Source organism: Passer domesticus, chromosome 16, assembly GCF_036417665.1.
Source record: "Passer domesticus isolate bPasDom1 chromosome 16, bPasDom1.hap1, whole genome shotgun sequence".
Taxonomy (NCBI): domain Eukaryota; kingdom Metazoa; phylum Chordata; class Aves; order Passeriformes; family Passeridae; genus Passer; species Passer domesticus.
Window position 1 is genome coordinate 7,371,791 of NC_087489.1, and position 18,741 is coordinate 7,390,531.

Consider the following 18,741-nt stretch of genomic DNA (forward strand, 5'->3'; position numbering starts at 1 on the left):
GACCTGTCCCTGTGGGGCAGGGAGGCATGGCTGAGCATGGGCTCACCTTGCAGGATGAATGGCTACAGCCAAGCAGTGAGTGTGGTCGCTGTGCTGCCAGGGGATGTGTGGCAGTGAACACTTCTCTTGGGAATGACTGCCTCAAAGCAGCCTGTTCCATCCTGTCATCCCATGCTGTCCCACCTGGTGTACACAGGACAGCACTATCATGGAATAGGAGGGGCCTGGAATGGGCTGTCTCTCATGCCAGGCAGTCATCCCCCCTAACCCTCGTGCAGAGAATGAGGCAGCCTGGCTGCTCTGGCTGGCCATGGAGACATGGCAGGACTCATGTGCAGCCCTAGGGAGGGACAGGCTTTGGGGGCCCACAGTGGAGCCCCACTCTCTCAGCTGTGCTGGGGGAACCTCTGGTACAGGTGCAGGAGGACTCAGTGCTGCCCGTGGGGCTTGCAGCACTCCCTGTCCCCCGGGACAACACCCTCTGGGGGATGGCAGGGGATGCTCACAGCCAGCTTTGGGGACGGCAGGGGATGCTCACAGCCAGCTTTGGGGACGGCAGGGGATGCTCACAGCCAGCTTTGGGGACGGCAGGAGATGCTCACAGCCAGCTCTGGGGACGGCAGGGGATGCCCACAGCCAGCTTTGGGGACGGCAGGGGATGCTCACAGCCAGCTCTGGGGATGGCAGGGGATGCTCACAGCCAGCTTTGGGGATGGTAGGGGATGCTCACAGCCTCTTTGGGGATGGCAGGGGATGCTCACAGCCAGCTTTGGGGACGGCAGGGGATGCTCACAGCCAGCTCTGGGGATGGCAGGGGATGCCCACAGCCAGCTTTGGGGACGGCAGGGCATGCTCACAGCCAGCTTTGGGGACGGCAGGGGATGCTCACAGCCAGCTTTGGGGATGGTAGGGGATGCTCACAGCCTCTTTGGAGATGGCAGGGCATGCTCACAGCCAGCTTTGAGGATGGCATGCCCTCAGCAGGGTGTCCCGTTGGCTCTGTCCCCAGACTGATCTGGCAGTGGGGTCGGTGCCGTGGAGCTGTGTGCTGGGGGGAGGCAGCAGACGGACACGGAGTCTGTGGCAGGGAGGGGCAGGAGGGCCCTGCACCCCGGCTGTCCCCGTGCGTGGGCTGTCGAGGGGCCGGGGCAGGCGGGGGGCAGCGCCTGTCAGCCTGCTGAGGCTGATGCCTTCCATCTCTGAGTTACTGGCTCGTGTCAGGGCAGAGCTGGAAATGTCAGGGACTGCTGCAGGGTGACCGTGCAGAGTGGCAGATGGTCAATGATGGATTTGTCACTTCAGATTCAGGCGGTTTTTAAATATTCAGCAGAATCGGAGGTGACAGCTCATGGCAGCAGGCAGAATTTCTGTACGTCTCGGTAAGACCTCCTGGCCCCCTGGGAGGGGGAGCACAGCAGGACAAACCCCAGCACCTCCCGGCAGCGGCTGGGGACAGCGCAGGCTGGGACACGGTGAGCATGGCCAGGGCTCCCTGTGCTCCCCAGGGCTGGAGACCCAGTGGAGGTGCAGAAGGAGGCTGCTGCTGTTCTGCTCCAGCTGCTCCCTGTGAGCTGGAATATGCAGGTAGTGCCTGTGCTGCCTGCAGCCACCCTGCTTTGTCAGCACCAGGGCATTGGGGTGCCTTAAGAGCACTGGGGGGTCCCAGCTCCACACCAGAGCTGGCACTCCCCAGCCCTCTGGTGATGGCTGTGGCAGCCTCATCCTGAGGAGAGGCCAGCAAGGGGCAGTGTGCAGGAGCTCCTGAGCCAGGAAGAACAGGGGTCTGGGCAGGCTGGCAGTGCAAGGGGTGTGGGCAGAGCCTGCAGGCTCGGCTGAGCATGCAAAGCAGCTGGGTGAGCAGGGAAGAGAGATGGAGCTTGGCACAGCCCACGGAGCCAGCCTGCAGTGATGCCTCAGACAGGAGCAGGGTGCTGCTGGCTGCACACAGTGCCCTGCAGATTCCCAGGGGCAGCAGCACTAGGGCAGGGGCAGGGCTTGCAGCAGGTCAGGGCAGACTGCTGAGAGAGATGCTTCCACGCTGCTGCCATCAGCCCGGGTCCCACTGATGGTTATGAGGAGCAGTCACTTCTCCTTGCTGGTGCTTTTCCTGCAGCACAAGTCATGGTTCAAAAACTGCCTTGTACCTGCTCAGGGCCCCTGTGGTACGTGGGATGGACATGGCCCTGCAGAGCCAGCACAGGAAATGTCTCCTGTCCAAGAGGAGGGCCAGGATGGAGCGTGGGTCCTGGCTGATCCAAGGGAGATGGAGCTTCCCCTCCCTGGGGGTATGTGTGGCTATGGCCACTGGGGGAGGAAGGCAGTAAGGTCATTGCAGTAATGAACACACCCACCCTAGAGGGCAGGGGATTCAGATTTGACCCTGCATCCCCTGTGCCTGCTGCCTCCAAGAGAGCTCTGCTCACACCAGCTGCATTGGCTGGTCTGTCCCTGTGCCACAGCTCATCAGGTGCAGCCCTGGCTGCAGGGCACTGCCAACCATGCACATTTGCATCAAACTTTGCTCACGGTGCAGGTCTTCCTGTCCATCCACTGTGTGTGCAGAGGTGCCTGGCTGGGGGGCACAAGCAGAGGGATGGCATGCTCCCCCTGATCCTCCTGTGCTGCAGGCAGGTCTGGGTAACCTCCCTGCCTCCCCCCAGCCCAGGGAGTGGTGCCCTTGCAGTACAGATCTGCAGTCCAGGCTGCCCATGCAAGCCACAGGGTGGGCAGCACTGAGAGGGCTGTGTCTATCAGGGCTGTCTCCCTGTGCCCCTTGGCTTGGGACTGAACAGGTGAAACTGCAGCCCCTTCCTGCCACTGTCCAGCCCTGCCAGGAGCCTGACAGGCAGTCAGTGATTCATGGTGAAGTCAAACCCTTCCACCAGCTCCAACCTTCGAGTGCTCTGCAGCAGTGCTGCAGCCCCCACCAGGGACCCCCAGGAGAGTTCACAGACCACCCTGAATGTTGTGGCTCTGCAGCAGTGCCCTGCTCCACAGAGCTGACTCCTCTTCATTACTGTGTGTGCTGTCAACAGCCTGTTCCTCTCTCCTGCCTGATCACAACAGCTCCAGCAGGGCCAGTTCTCTGCAGCCCAGCCCAGTGCCAAATTCTTCTTCCTCCATTAGGTGCTTCTCTGATCAGCAGGCAGAAGGCAACTTGCTGGTCAGACTCTCCTGGAGGAGCTGAGCTTGGCTCTGGCTCCAGCCTGCGCTTAGAGCAATTTAATATCAGCAGCAGGAGGGGATGGGGAATTAATTTTGGTTGCTGCCACCCCTTCGGGCCACACCTACGTGTGCTGGGTAGTGCAGTGTGCTGGCTCCCCCCTTCCTCTGCTGGAACAGCTGCTTGAATTTCCTTGTCCTGCCTTCATCCCTCCTTGCATTAACTGTTTCTCAGCCACGAAACACTGAAGGGCTGCAGCTGGCTCTGCCCAACAGGCTTGGCCCTTCTGCTGATGGAAAAGCACAGAGCTCTCAAGGAAAGCACAGGCTGTAAATCAAGGGCAGCAGCAGCATCGGGCAGCCCTTGGCTCTGAAGGGGCCTCACGAGCACAGCTCAGGTGCTGGATGCCACCAGCCCCCCCAGATGGCTGCAGTGGGACTCTCAGGTGGGTGCAGAGTCCAGGGGCAGCCCCACTCAGCAGCGGGGTGTCAGGTCACATAGCACAACACACTGTGTCCCCACCCCAGGAGACAGCACAGGATGTGTCCCAGCTTGGGTCTGGGGGCGCTGGGTCTGGGGGGCACTGCCTGAGGAGCTGGGGCTGAGCACTCACCCTGCAGAGGGACGGGCAGCTCCAGCTGACTCTGAAGAGGTTAAATCTTTCTAATCGCTCAGTAAGACCTTCTCTAAGAATTTATCTACTTTCTGCCTTCCAAGAACATATGGATAAAATCCCTCTGAGCGGGACTTACATTTATAGCATCTATTACTGAGATCAAGGTTAATCCAGAGTAATCTAATGGGGTGAAAAGGACTTTATATAAATCTGTTTTAATCTATGGGACACGATAGCCTGACAAGGCCATCAGAACACTCCTGCATCACTGCTGGGGCAGTGAGAGGTGCCAGAGTTGCACAGGGGATGCAGGAGGGAGAGCTGGCTCATCCAGCACCCACCAGTCTGAGTGCAATGGGGTCAGGAGACTGGCAGGGCTGGAACATGGCTCACTGGGACCAGAGCCAGGCCAGCTGTCCTGGTGTGCAGCTGCTGCTGTGCCCCCAGAGAGATCGAGTGGCCCTGTCCCTGTAGGAATGTTGTGCCATGGGACAGGGGAGGCTGCAAGTGCTCTAAATTAAGAGCTGTAGCTGTAATTGATCCACACTTAAAAAGAGGGGATTCAGCAGGGAGACACAGAAGGTGAACTTCAGTGGCTGCCAGCGCTGAGGCCACATCCTGTGTGCTTGCCCATGCTGGGCACTGCTAGCTCCAGCAGGGCTGGTGCCTGCAGCACGTGCACTGGGCATTCCAGGTGGGCAGAGAGGAAGGACTGCCCCTGCCAGGATGTCACACTGTGGTCCCTACTTCACGCCACACCTCCCACAGCCAGGTGAGTGCACCCCCTCCAAGCTGTCCAGTGCCAAGCACTGCTCCCCCTGCTCCCTGTCCTGCCAGGGCTCTCTCCAGCCCGAGCCCTGCAGAGCCCGGCTCTGTCCCCACCTGCAGCCATGCCAGGCTCTGTCCTCACCTGCAGCTGTGCCAGGCTCTGCCCTCACCTGCAGCCGTGCCAGGCTGTGTCCCCACCTGCAGCTGTGCCAGGCTGTGTCCCCACCTGCAGCCGTGCCAGGCTGTGTCCCCACCTGCAGCTGTGCCAGGCTCTGTCCCCACCTGCAGCCGTGCCTGCTGCTGGGGGTGTGCTGAGCCCCAGGCAGGGCTGGTGCTGAGGGCAGCCCGTGCCCACTCTCTGCCCAGGCTGCCAGCCACAGGAGCCAGTCCCACGGACACAGGAGGCCAAATCAGGGAGCTCTCCAGAGCACGGCGTGTCGTTTTACATCTGCTCAGATGGAGACTGAGTTATCCAGGTCCCTGAGTCCCAGACCCGCCAGAAGACAGTATCTCAGCTAAACGATGCAAAAATGATTTAATGGAGGGAACTAATCAAGGAATCCAAGAGAGACTGCTCACCAAGGGCTGATGCAAGATTCAATTAAACTGCAGCCTTTGTGGGTTCACCATTTTAATTTTCCACAAATTAGCTTAAAAAAGGTATGGAAATGAAGATATTAGATTTTTTTTTAAGTCAAAAGGAAAAATCCTTTGAGGATTATATTAGCTATTTCGCTTTAACAAACATAATTTCTATACTCATTTTCTTGCTTTAATCTCAGTTGTTGAGATACTCTTTCCATTCCCCTCCACTGTCAGTGTGGAAGGCTGTTAACCCTTCCCAGAGCAGGTCCCACAGCCCAGCTGCTGCAGTGCCCCATTCCCATGCCAGCCACAGTGCTGGGACAAGGGCAGCACGATGCCATGGGAACCCTCCTTGGTCAGCTGGATCCAAGCTGGTGCAGCAGCACCCAAAGAAGCAAATCCAGCCCCACAGCAGTGATGGAGATCCCTCCCCAGTGCGAGGCTCTGCTCTGTCCCTGCCTGTGCCAGGCTGGTGGGACAGAGGCTGGCTGTCAGTGATTCCAGTGCAGACAGGGCTGTGGATCTGCCCGGGGCTGCAGCAATGCTAAGCTCCAGACACCCCACATTTTCTGTAACTTCACCTGCTTTTGCCCTCAGGCAGCTGGAGATAAACACGGAGTAACAGTGTTGTGTGTCGGCTGTGATTTGTCTTCTGCAGGAGTATGTCTTGCACTAAGGATCTCCTGTGAGTAATAACAGCTGCTCCTACAGCCCTGCCTCCACTGGCACCTGCTGGCCTGGCATGGCTGGCCTTTTCCTGCCCTGGGTGGTGCAGCTCCAGGGCTTGGCTGGAGGCTGCTCCCCAGCAGGAATTGTGCCTTGAAAGCGTCAGGGCTGGTGGCTGGTTCACTGGGCTTTGCCTGGCCACACAGCCTGCTCCCCTCCCCAAGGAACAGTGCTCCTCTCCCTGGGCTCCTGCTCAAAACAAGTGCCCATCAGCAGCATCACTTACTGGTGTGGGGGCTTTGCCAGGACCACAGTGGGTCTGGCTGGGCCACCCTGGGCAGGGCTGGCATGGCCAGCCTTGGCACAGGGCATGTGCCAGGGTGCTGAGGAGCATCAGCCACAGAGCCCCTGCTCCCGGGGTGAGGTCAGCTCCTCCCAGCACTGCCTGCACCTCTGGCCCTGTCCATCAGGTGTCACATCCACCGTCCCACTGTGCTTGCACCTTCCTGTCCTGCACTGTCCCCTCCTGGACCCCCCCCACTTTGCCCCATATCAGCATCCTCTGGCTCCTGGGTGACCTTCAGCTTGCAGCTCCTGGAAGCACCTCCCTGTCCCCTTCCTCTGTGCCTCGAGTGGAACAGAGCTTCATTTGTCACTGTCTCTTTTAAAAGGTCCAATCTCTTGCGTGGGGTCACCTGGCTGCTCTGCCAGCAGCTCCTCGTGCTGGCACAGCTCTGCTGCAGCGCCGCAGCCGCCAGTCCGGCATGCGTCATCCCTGTCCCCTTGTCCTTGGGGTCCTGAGCGGTCCCCTCTGTGCCCATGGAGCACTCCCAGTCACAGTCCAGCCCACAGGTGGCTGCAGCACACAGCTGAGGCTCAGGGCATCCCATCCCCTCCTCGTGGAGAGCAGCAGCAGCCCAGGGACATGGGGCCTGTCCTGCACCACCCTCCCAGAGCTGGGGATTGTGCAGGGCTGGCTTGGCCCTGGCACAGGGCTGCCAGGGGAGGCTTGGCCAGGACCCTCCCCACCCTGCACACACTGAGCCCTGAGTGGAGCTCAATGCAGAATTAATTTGTCATATTGACACTGATCGTTTATTAGGGAGCAGAGTGGAGCCCATTCATTTGAACAGAAAACATTTCATCTTATCTCCTGCCTTTTCATGCCTCAGCTCTCACTCTTTAACCTTGGACAACGAGACATTCATAATTTCCTCACTGGCTCTATGGCTCCTCTAGATAAGAAACTTATTTTTTAATCTTTCTTTCTATTGAATTTTAAACATGTTCCATTACAAAACCTGATGCACATAACAACACGTTTCATCCAGAATTAATGTGGCCATGCTGTGCTGCAGCCCTGCCCTGAGCTGGGCTCTTGGCCCTGCCATTCCCTGGGACCCAAGAGCCAAGGAGCAGCTGTGTTTTCCCCAAATGCCTGTAGGGGCTCTGGCAGCAGGGCCCAGGCAAGCCTCTGCTCTGGGGACAGTGTGACACTGGGGTGCTGCCTGCAGGACGGTGCACAGGTCTGCAGGGCTGGATCTGCCCACTCCAGGGATTGCAGCCAGTGGAACTGCAGGGGAATGGGTGCTACAAAAGGAACATGCTGTCACCTGATGAATTTTCAGCAATTCCCATTTGCTCTAACATGGTCTGAGCTTGGGAAAGCATTTTTTGTTTGGGGATGGTCACTGGGGAGCTGATGTGTGACTGGGAGCTCTTGCAGCCCCACATCTGATCCCCACAAAACAGTGCAGGGTCTGCCCCAGCCCAGGGCCATGAGCAGCTGCAGAGAGATTTGTCTCATTTCCAGTCCATGAAGCTCCTGCCCCGACAACAAATAGCCCCACCAGGGCCCCTACAAGGAGAGGCCATGATTGCTTTCCATGTGCAGAGGAGGCACAGAGATAAGGCTTTCACCTCCAAGGCTCTGCTGAAAAATTAGGGATGGGAGGTGGGAGGGAGCAAATTGAGATAAATGAGCGTGCTGCATGGCATCCTGCCTGCAGGATGCTGAAATAAAAAATCAGTAAATAAAAAATCACCAGTCTTTATCTGGTCAGAGCCTGAATGGGCTGTGCGATAACTATAACGGATGAGCCTGCCATGAGGGCCTCTGAGAGGGACCTGCTGGCCCTCGTGCCACGTGGGAAGGCACCTGCTGGCGCTGGGGACACAGCAGTGGCACGCACAAAGGGCCAGGGCAGCAGCTCTGCCGTGACTCACCGGGTGCTGCCCCTCTGAGTGCACCATGCTGGCTGCTGCACCAATCCCAGGTGGCTCTGGGAAGGGCTTGGCTCCTTCCTCAGTGTGAAATGCACTTTTCCAAGTCGTCCTTCACAGTGAGAAAAAGGCAGATCAGATGCCGAATTAGCCTGCGAGAGCCGTGTTCCCGTCTCTCTTATCTAACTCACTGTAACAAGCTCTTTGCATTTATTCTACCAAATGTGCTGCAGAATTGCGTTACAGCTCATGGCTGCGAGCCATCTGTGGAGAGAAATCCAGTTATACCTTGTATAATAAGTTCCTGACAATCTTACAGAGGACTCCGGGTCATAAAAGTCTCCCAGTTTTATCGCCAGTAACAGACACGGAGAGAAATTAAGTTGTCTTATCAAATTTAGATAATATATATCCCTCTGGAGTGGAAGGTTTCTGATGGATCTTTTACAGTATTAGAACATTTAGAGGGGTGAGCAGAAATGCACAGTGGGGGTGGGAGAGCAGTGGGGTGCAAAACACCCAGGGGCACCCAGGAGCGTCAGTCCCAGGCAAAGACCAGCCCTGGGGAGCTCTTGGAAAGCAAAAGGGAAGCAAAAGATGTTTGCAGGCAGGAGCCATGCTGAGAGGGGGGCTCTGCTCCTGCCTGGCTCACCTCGAGCTCTCTCATGCAGCTATTAATGAAAGCAATAACCTCCAGCATCCTGATACGCACGCTCCTTCCCGCTGCCTCCTGCGCCAGGCACTGCGGGCAGCAGGAGCCACGGGGTGTCTGCTGAGCTCCTGGGATCTGCTGAAAGCACGAGCCAAGCCCTGAAGGGAGGGGAGGCTGGAAATGGGGTGTCCCTGTCGCATATCCTCTGTGGCCAGTGCAGGGATGAGGATGCCTGGTTCTGGAAGGGTCCTGCTCTGGCAGCCTGCACAGTGTTGGTCCTGTCTGGCTCTCCTTGCAGCAGCTGGCAGGGAAAGGGTGCTGCTCCATTCAGGCAGGAATTTTAAGCTCCCTGGAGAAGGCTCCATCCTGATCCCATTGCCCAGGGCTTGGCCTGTCCCTGCCCCTGGCTCAGGTGTCAAGGCTCCTGCAGCCAAGGGGCTGGGACAGGGACGGTCACCACCTGGACTGACCCCTGGCCAATCTCTCCCTCCTGTGGGACCAGCTGCCCAGGGGGGTGGTGCTGGTGGCGTGGGAGGGCTGGGATCCTTGGCACACCTGCTCTGTGTTCAATATTTAGTTTCTGCAGAGGCAGAGTGCAGTAGCCATGGCAATGCAGCGGGCAGGCCCAGCATCGCCGGTGTGCCGTTTATTATGAGCTGAGCAGTCTCGGGCACTGGGGATGCAGAGACATGCCTCCCCCGAGAGCCCTGTGCTAATAAAAAAAATGAATCCTCACTTACTGATCTCTGTATTTTAAAGATTGGTTACTCTATCTTTTCCTTTTTCATTCATTTTTTAAAAATCTATCTTGCCGTTCAGGGCAGAATTATCTGTTTAGCACCGTTGTTACTTTAATCACAATTAGCTTTCCCACTCCATTAATAAGACTCTCAATAGTGCTACATCATGGGAATGTGCCTTCACAGCCACCCTGGCGCTCTGCCGAGGCTGATGCCCAGGGTTTGCTCTCCCTGCAGCACTGGCAGCCAGTGCTCTCAGTGCCATGCTGTGCACTCATCTCTGTGCTTCGAGGGGGCTGAGCCCCATGGCCAAGCAGGCTCTGGGGCAGGCAGGTGCTGGCAGCACTTCCCTGGAAGGCTGAGCTGGAGCTGTTCCCACTCCTGGCAGCAGGAGCAGAGAGGCTGGGAATTAGGATTTAACCTCAAGAGTGGGTCAAGAGACTACCTCGCCTCCCCACATCTTTTCTTCAGAGCATTTGGTGAACAATGCATGCAGAAGGCTTTTTATTTTTGTGTAGAAACGTGTGTCTAATGAATTAGCCACGGATTGGAGCCTAACATGGGTAATTTACACTGAACATTCGCTTGCTCAGAACCATGCATCAATTTTGTACCACATTAAAACCCACGTCCCGCCCTGGGAGTGCATGGCTGGTGCTACACCATGAGATTCCCTCCCAGCACATCTCTTGGTGCAGTGCCACTGCCCTGGTGCCCTCTGCAGAGAGGGGGACTGGTGAGCCACAGCCTGTGGTCACACTGGCCTGGCCACTTGGTGGGCAATGGGATTTGACCAAGAGTCATTGACATGACATGGGCAAACACTAGGACAGATACAGGCTCCCTGCCCTGCAGCCTCTGGGCACAGGGTGTCCCTGTCCCAGGGTACTGGGGTCAGCCAGAAGCCCTGCTGTGTGCTCAGTCTCCCCCAAAGGCACAAACAGCTTTTCTGCTGGAAGTTGTGTCCCCTCAGCTTATGATGTGGCATGAATTGCCTGCCTAGGGCAGGCACCAGACCCAGGAGAGGATGCTGCCACCAAAAACCACCATGGCCACAACGGGGCACCTGTAACACCAGCAGGGTGTGGCTGGGGTGGTGTGTGGCCGTGCCCAGGGCACAGCAGACAGCTCACCCCTTGCTCAGGGGTACTGTGCCCCCCTCCTCCCCGGCACTGCAGGGACTCCCCCCCCGGGGGAGGCATTACACGAGGGGATTGCTGGCACAGGCGTAATTGCTGAGATAACTGCTGATTGTGGAGTTTGCAAACAAAAAATAGAGTGGCCGGGGTCAGTCATAATTGGTAAATATTTGTCTATCTAATCAAAAGGCCTTTTAATTAACAATTTTCTTCTTGCAACTGGTTTAATTTTTTTTAAGAACTTCTGCGGGAAGTCAATTAGACCCAACAGATGGTGAAGAACATCCCAGCATCAGCACATCCTACCATCTGCCACCTCTGGAAATGGCAGCCCCACCAAAGCCTCATGTCCCATGGCAACCACACCTGGGACAGGGCAGCTCTGACGCTTTGCCCCCCATGGACCACAGACAGGTGGGATTCTCTCAGCAGAGTCATGCGCAGCCAGTGCTGGTGCAGATTCTGGGGCAAGAGGAGGGGCTGGAACTGCCTGGAGCACATGCCAGGGGCCTCTGGGTCTGCAACTCTGCCCCAGGCATTTTGCCTCTTTTTTCCTCTCCCTGGGGAGCTTTTGAGCCCTGACCCAAGCAAGCAGCAGGCAGAAAGGTAGCTCTGCCATGCCACAGGCTGGCTCCTGGTAGCATCAGCAGCTGGCACTGCTCAAGGTGGGCTGTCCCTGACAGGGTGGGACAGACCTGCCAAGAAGAAATACCTGCAGGGACACAGCACAGGCTGCGCAGGGACACAGGGCACTGCCACATGGGGACACAGGGCACTGTGCAGGGACACAGGGCACATGTTGTGTGGGGACACAGGACACTGCCACAATGGGACACAGGGCACTGCCACATGAGGACAGAGGGCACATGCTGTGTGGGGACACAGGGCACATGCTGTGCGGGGACACAGGGCACAGGGCACTGCCACAATGGGACACAGGACACTGCCACATGAGGACAGAGGGCACATGCTGTGTGGGGACACAGGGCACATGCTGTGTGGGGACACAGGACACTGCCACAATGGGACACAGGGCACTGCCACATGAGGACAGAGGGCACATGCTGTGCAGGGACACAGGACACAGCCACAATGGGACACAGGACACCCTCCCTCTCACATCCACCCTGCCCTCCCCGCTGCCCTCCCCTCCACCTCGGCAGGAAGGGCTCCTCTCTGCAGGTGAGCTGGCAGCGCTCGCACCTGCGGCTCTCCACAATCAGGAGATTGCTGTGCACAAGAGGCAGCTGACGCATCTCTTCCTCAATCAGCTGCTCTTCAGGCCCAGCTCCGTGCCACTCGCTGTGCCACTCTCTGTGCCACTCGCTGCTGATTGCCCTTTGTCTCCCGCAAGGCCGCGCAGGCAGCGGGGCCAGGCCGCTCCCGTGGCGCTCCCGTGGCGTGGGTCTGCCCTCCACTCCCCATGAGCCCACAGTCCCCAGCAGAGGAAGGTGCCGGGGCTCTCCCAGCTCCAGGGGCTTGAGGGGAGCCCTGGGGATGGGCTCTCACAGGGTGCTGGCTTTGGTCCCACATGGATGCAGGACCCTGCTGCTCCAGCCCTCAGGAGGTGTCCAGAGGGCCTGCAGCCAGCTGGGTCTCCAGGTCTGTCTGGTGGTCAGCCATGGGGCAAGTGGATGGTCCTGCAGCTGCCAGGGCAGGGCAGGGAGAGAGCAGGTGGGCAAAGGGCTGCTCTGGGGGCCGGGCAGAGTGCCCACCCTCAGGGCTGTACCTCAGGGTACAGCCACCCCAGCATCACCGCCCGGCCTCACCACTGGAACATCTCCAAAGCACCAGGGAGCAAAGCACCTAAATCTTTCCTGCCAGGCCCTCCGGAGATGTCCCCCTTTATTCACAACGGCTTTTTAATTGCCTTTTGTCAATTACAGGGAGATGGATCGGGCTCCTCGGGGAGGCAGCAATTAGCGCGGGGATGAATGCCGAGGCAACCAAGCTCCCTCTGCACGCAGCAGTGGTGATTTGTAAACCTGTCACCCAGACACCGAGCTCAAACCTGTCACCCAGACACCGAGCTCGCTGCCAGCCTCAGCGGGAGCACCACTGCACCTGCCCCGGAGCGACAGGAGCGGGGCATCCCCCGAGCTCCTGCATCCCCCAGCCGTGTCCCCCCGCTCCCAGGAGGGGTGTCCGGCTGCTGTCCATGTGGGTGTGCCCTGCCCATGGATCTTGGGGTGCTCCCAGAGCAGGGAGAGGATGGGAACATGGTGCCAGCCTCTGGACAGGCTGGGTGGCAGGAGCCCCTCTGGATGGGGCACCACCCCTGCCAGAAAGAATTAACACCTACAGTTTCCAGCTGGCTGTGGCCAGCCTCCTAATTAGGTGTGGTGACAATGGCAATTAGTCATCCAGGTTCCCCACTACGATGCTTGGGATGTGCAGGGAGCTCTGACCAGGTCACTGCTTTCCATGCTGTGGCTCCAGGTGTCCTCTCCCTGGCTCATCCTGCATGGATACACTGCCTGCTGCTGCACAACCACCACAGCTAACTGTCCTTGAGCTCAGGATGCTCTCGTTCATCATAAATTCATCCCTCCAGATCACCTGGTTGGTGATGGGACAACCTAGACGGGGCTTGTCTTGGCTGTATCCAGAGGCTCAGACTGCCAGGGGGTTGCTCTCCCTCAACACCCATTCCTTCTTGGACTCACTGATGTCTCTCACCATCCTGGTCCCAGCTCTGCAGGGCTTTGGGGACCAAGGATGTTTGGCCATCAGCCCCTCCTGGAGCTGCAGCAGCCACTGCCCACTCTTCCCAAACTCACCCAACCCTCCCTCTCTGCTTCATGGCCTTTGTCTAATTCCCTACGCCCCTTTCCTATTTTTCTTCCTGACAGAAGCAGCAGGCCCATGCATCCAGAGACTCCACAGCCCTTTCTTGTAGCTGTAGATTAAATTTCCCATCTCAGTGTCTGCTGGCCTCTGGCTGAGTCACTGCACAGGTGTCCTCCTGTCCCCAGGAGCAGCAGGCAGTCCTGGTGGTGCCATAGCCTGGGGAGAGCGTGTGTGCAGGGACACAAGGTGGTCCCTGCCAGCTGAGCTAAACTAAGCACGGCCTCCTGGGCCATGGCTGTGGGCAGAGAAAAGGGGTAAAATCTTGTGTGGGCCCAGCAGCCAAACTCTGCCAAGCATTCCTCAGCTCCTGCTTCCCTGACTCCACTCTGTCCTTGACCCTGGGGAGGGTGCAGCATGTGGAGGGAGCCCGGCTGCTCTAATTAAACCATGTTTGCAAACTCCCATGGCAAGCATTACTAATTATAATTAAGGAGAGTAGATCTGCTCTTCCTGCCTCTTGGACACGTGAAGCACCCTGCATGCCGACCAGGCTCGGGGGCACTGAGGGCTGGCACATGGCACTGCTCAGCCTCCCCTGGGCTGGTCACATCCCCAGAACAACCCCCATGGGGCAAGAACACCATTGGAGCCCTTGGGCTGGAGTGCAGGCCAGGGGCAGAGTGCCACAGAGCAGCTGGCAGCACCCCCTGCACCCAGGCATGGCGTGACTGCACCCCTCTCCCTCAGCATGCACACTTCATGCTTGAACCACTGGCCTAACGATTTCAGGTTTTTCCCCATTTTCCTGTATTATTATTTGTCGTTGTTCCTGTTGCAGTTCAGTGACCATGAATTATTGAACGTCTGCTTGCTCAGTAACTCTTTACTTCCACCTCGGCACACTGCTGCCGTGCCGCCTGTGTGGGACGGCTGCCAGCTCCTGCCCCCGGCCCCTCCTGCTGCCCTGGGACCCCTCACCACGCTCGGCACATGGCAGGGCCCCACACGCTGCCAGGGCTGCGGGCAAGGGGCCACACAGCCTCTGTGTCCAGCAAGGGCCCCTTCTCTGGCTCCTCTACAGCAGCGCAAGGGCTCTTGGCCACGGGACCCCTGGCTGGGACATGGGATGCACTGGGATGTACTGGCGTGCACTGGGATGTACTGGCGTGCACTGGGAGGGTTTGCAGGGAGTGCTTTTGGGGCAGCACTCACAGGCTTGAGGGGGTTTGCCCAGCACCCATCCCTGCTGTCAAGAACTCTGTGCCCATCCATGGGCAGGGACATGTTGGTGATCATTGTGCTGCCCTGGTGGTGGTGCCAGCGCAGGGGTTGGAGCCGTGGCTGAGCCATGGTGTTCACAGGAGTGAGAAGGCTTCTGGGGGGTGACTGTGCCTGTCCAGGCCACCAAGGCACAGGGAGGGCTCAGGCAGAGCCTGCTGATGCTCCAGAGCTGCTCTGGGCAATGGTACAAGCATTGGAGATAGAAATGGAGCTTGTGGGAGCCCAACCCAATCCTGGGATGGGAGGACTGGGCTTTCCCAAGATGGCAGAACAAGTCCCCTGTGTCACACTCAGGATGCATTTGCCAGGGACAGAGGGGAATCCTGAGGTCTAACAGGCCTTGGAAGTGGCCCTGTGGTGGGTGTGAGGACACAGGTATGGTCTGTGCCAGTGGAAGCCAGTCCTGGCAGTGCTGGGGCAGCCAGGGTGGCTGTGGTAGGAGTGGCTGCCCTTGCAGAGCCATCCCTTTCCCTGAGCTGCTTTTGTACTTGGGGCAGAGTTGAAAAATCTCTGCTGGTATTGTGGGATTTCACAGACATGAAGGATAAAGTCTCTGAACTCCCACAGCTGCATTTTCTGAGCACTGCAACACTCCGATACATCTGAACTGCTATTAAGCACCTGGTGCTGGTTTGTCTTTGCAACTGTGTCCCCTAAATAAATCCTTTCCCCACGCTGAGCCATGCTAATGGCCTATTGTTAAATGGACAGCCAGTTGACTTTAAGCTGAAGTCATTATTTTTTCCACTCATCACTGGGAAAAAATCTCTCTCCAGAATCCATCTTGCAGGATAAGACTGCAACTTGGAAGCTGCAAGTCCCCATGCAGGGCACATTCCCCTTGCCCTGAAGCATCTGATGGTGGCCACTCTGGCCCCTGCAGGGTTCCTCACAGGAAGAAGAGTTTGCCATTTTGAGCTGGCTGAGGCACCTCTCTGGTGGGACAGGATGGCACCAGGGCAGAGGAGCAGCATGGCAGCAGCTTCTCCATCAGGATGGGCTGGCAGCACCCACAGGAACCATTAGCCCCCTCCGACCATCCCGGACCCACCAGCACCTCTGGCCTCCTGTTGTGAGCCTGGGCAATCGCTGCCTGGTTCTGGGCTGCTGGGGAGCTGGCCCTGGCACATGTGTGTGCCTGGCACTGCCTCCCACCCCGGCTGCTCCCGGGCACCCACGCCTCTCTCTGTCTGCTGCCATCTTGCACATAAGTGGCTCCCTGGGAGACTTGCTCCATTTTTTTCCTTTAACCTTGAAATGCAATTTCCTCCCCAAAATATCCTTTTTCCTGTAAACAACATCTCTTTAGCGAGATTACAGCAGAAATCCCTGAGCTCCCAGGTCCCGGGCGCTTTATCACCTGGTGAGCCCCATCCGTCACGGCCACGCGTGGGTTCTCAGCACCCCGCCCTTGCCAATGGGCGATGGTCTTTTCATCATTTTTACAGATTTATTTTACAATAATTTAATTTCATCCTCAGCCCTGGGAAGACGAATTGGCCCCTGATGTGACTGGGAATTCAGAGCCAGTCTCATAAATTTGCCGTCTCTACGCAAAGCTCTGTTTGGGGTTCCTGATGCAGCCGTGAGCGAGTCCTTAAACAAGGAGGGACAAAGGGGCGGCAAATCGTGTGTGTGGCAGGGGGATGTGGTGCCAGGGATACTCCCTGAGCCTCAGCCTGACTTGCTGGCTCTGGGTGGGCACAGGGCTGGGAAGGGGCAGACAGGGCTCTGCAGGCTGCCCCAGCATGGCCCGTGTGGCACTAGGTGCTGCCAGTGCTGCACTGCCAGGATGCCATCTGCCCACATGGGCACTGCTGCACAGGTGCCCTGGAGTGGAGAGTGCCCAGGACCCATCTCTGCCAGCACGTGCCTCACTTCCTGACTCACTGGAGCCAGTGCTGTGCCGGGCACAGGCGTCAGGGTGGTGCCACCAAGCTCTGCACATTCCTGCACATCTGTGCTTGACACATCTGGGACTTGCTGTGCTTTTGCTGCGAGAGGCTTGCCAATGTAATTAAACTCGAGTGACTCCCCTGCCCCCAGGCACAGCCCCTCATTTCCCTTTGATTTATTATGTCTTCTTAATTTATTTAAATGAGCCTCGGTGTTTGCACAGGCTCGGAGGGGGCTGGCTGGAGCTCTAATTGCTGGAGTGAAGGGAAGGCGGCTGGAGGGCTCCAGGGGATCTCTGCAGGGCTGTGTGCTGTGGGGTAGGGGGCTGTGGCCAGACCTCCAGCAGAGCCCCAGGCATGGGAAGTGCCTTTAGGGCAAAGCTTCCTGCACTTTGGTGGTGCTTTGGCCCCTGGTGCTGGGCTGTGCCAGTGCCTGGGGACCTGCCTCAGTGGGGCTCTGTGGGAAAGGCTGAGCACCTTTTGGAGCTGGCATCTCCCTGGGGCATCACAGGGCCGTGTCTCCCCTGGCTCTGAGCTGGCGAAGGCAGGGGATGGAGAAGCCCAGCAGGGATCTCTGCCCAGCCACACAGCTGAAGTGTACAGGGGCTGGGATGCTGCCAGATCTCACTGCAGCTCCTGGCCAGGTGGGAGAAGTGCCTGGGACCACAGGGGAGCCCATGGCACAGCTCCAAGGGGTCAGTCTGTGCTTGAGGCCAACAGAAGTTTCTCTCAGTCCCTCCATCCATTCCTCCTGCCTCCTGATGGCCCTACCCCCCAGCTGAGGCTGAGCAGACAGCCTGAGCCTCCTGCCTGCCCATGCCCCCTGCCTGCCCCATGCCCGGCTGGGCCCCACGCCGCCAGCCCTGCTTGTGTTTGCACAGCTGATTGTTCCCCTGCTCAGCATACTGCCTTGCACTTGTCCCTGTTGAATTTCATCCTATTTTTTCCAGTCCATTTCTCCAATTTGTCAAGATCATTTTGAATTCTAATCCTGTCCTCCAAGATACTTGTAGTCCCTCCCAGCTTCGTGTCATCTGCAAATTTAATAAGCACTTTCTCTATTCCATCATCCAGGTCCTTAATGAAAACATTGAGCAAACCAGAACCAGGGCAAGCCCTTCGCCATCCGAGCAGCCTGACACAAGCTGTGCTCACCATGCTCTGCCCAAATGGGATGGGAAAGGGTACCAGAGCTTTGCCATGTTGGCTTGCCTCACTGCAGCCCCAGCTCCATGGTGTGCTGGTGCTGGGATGAGGCTGGAGGGGACAGGGTTCATCTCCAGCTTGAGCTGCCACTGACTGGCACAGTGCAAAGGCCTGGGAGCAGCTCCATGTGCTCCCATGGAGACTCCAGTGGTCAGTGTGGGCACAAGGGCAGCAGAGCCATCCTCCCCCCTCATAGCTGCCCACCTCCTCCTCCACACCCTCCTGTGGGTGAGGCTCTGCCCAGCCACATTATCTCCCCATTCTGAGGCTGCTCCTTTTGGGCTGGGACTGCTCCTGGGGCTGTATGGAAAGGATCTGGAACCAGCCCCAACCTGGAGCCATCTCGTGTGCCACCTCTGGCTACAGCCATTTCTTTTCTTTAATTGATTGTAGAAAGCAATTTACAAAATACAAACTTCTGCTTGTGCCAAGCCCTGCGTGTCCAGGCAAAGCCTAATTTCACAGAAAAATTTCAAGTGCAGTGAATGGCTTTTCCCAGCACCAGTCCACGTCCAAGCCAAGAGCTTTGCAGTCTGCATAAGCTGTGCTGAGCAGCCCAGAAATGGCTTTGCACTGCCCTGTGGAGCGTGCAGCTCCCTGGGCTGGCTGTCACAATAGCCAGGGCAGCTCTGCCAGCACTCACTTTTGGGCTGGTGCTGCCAGGGTTGGCATGGCCCTGTGGGACCACCATGGCTGCAGCCCAGTCTGCAAAGAGCCACAAGCCCCAGGTCTCTGTGCAGCCAGCTGGATGATTCAGGGATCCTGCGTGGTCCCTGTGGCCATCAGGAAGGTGTCCCAGCAGGGCTGGCCAGAGCTGCAGTGATGGGGGCTCAGCTGAGAGATGGTGCTCCCAGGCTCTGGCTCTTTTCATGTCAAAGTTGTAATTTCATGGTCAGGGTCTAGGAGGTGTGTACACACAGATGCATTAATTCTGCATTTAGTGATACAGGAATAATTGGTGTCACATCAATTAGATCGGTTCTTGGATACTGCAGTGATAAGTGCTGTGCAAAGGCC